Genomic DNA, 947 nt, shown 5'->3' on the forward strand with positions numbered 1-947 from the left:
CCAATTGGCCCTACCCTGAGCGTGACTGAGGGTGGCATCACAACCTTCCAATCCGCCCTGCTCTGTGCATGACAGGGGGCGGCGCCCCAACTCCCCAATCGGCCCTGCTCTGAGCCCGACCAGGGGTTGCACCTAGGGATTAGGCCTGCCCTCTGCCACCCAGGAGCGGGCCTAAGCCAGCAGGGGGGTGCATTTTAAGATGAGGCAGACCCTCAAAAAGATTAACCAATAGGCCAGGTAACTCAGTTGGTTAGAGCATTGTCCTAAAGTGTCATGTTGGTATGCCAAGGTTGTGGGTTTGATCTCTGGTCAGGGCACACAAAAGAAGCAACCAGTGAATGCATAAATAAGTGGAACAATAAATCAATTTCTCTCTCTCTCCTCCCTCATTCCTCTCTCTTTCAAATCAATAATTTTTTAAAAAAATATTAAGTTGCTTAAGGTCATGCTATTTTATCTTATCTTTGAGAGCAGTGAGTATTCTTAATCTGCCAATTTGATAAGACAAAAATAGTCCCTGTTACTCTTTAATGTTTATTGGACAAGTAATTCACATGACTTTGTACAATTTACTTAAATGCTTAAGTATCAATTTCGTTATTATTAAATGAAAATAAAAGGGTGGAGAATTGGATAATTCATAGAGTACTTAATACAGTAGCATATAATTATAACTCTCAAAAGTTATTGTTTTATTTATTATACAAAAATTAAAAATAAAGATAAGCCAAAGTAAGACAATAAAAATATCCTGTAATCCAGAGCTATTACCATGAAAAATTTGTTGGATCTTTTTTTATAGACATCTATATGCTTATGATAGCTTATTAACTGAAAATTAAGTTATAAAACCATGTGTACAGTTTTTTTTAAAGATATATTTTATTTATTTTTTACAGAGAGGAAGAGAGAGGGATAGAGAGTTAGAAACATTAATGAGAGAGAAA

Source organism: Myotis davidii, unplaced genomic scaffold, assembly GCF_000327345.1.
Source record: "Myotis davidii unplaced genomic scaffold, ASM32734v1 scaffold339, whole genome shotgun sequence".
In the NCBI taxonomy this organism is placed as follows: domain Eukaryota; kingdom Metazoa; phylum Chordata; class Mammalia; order Chiroptera; family Vespertilionidae; genus Myotis; species Myotis davidii.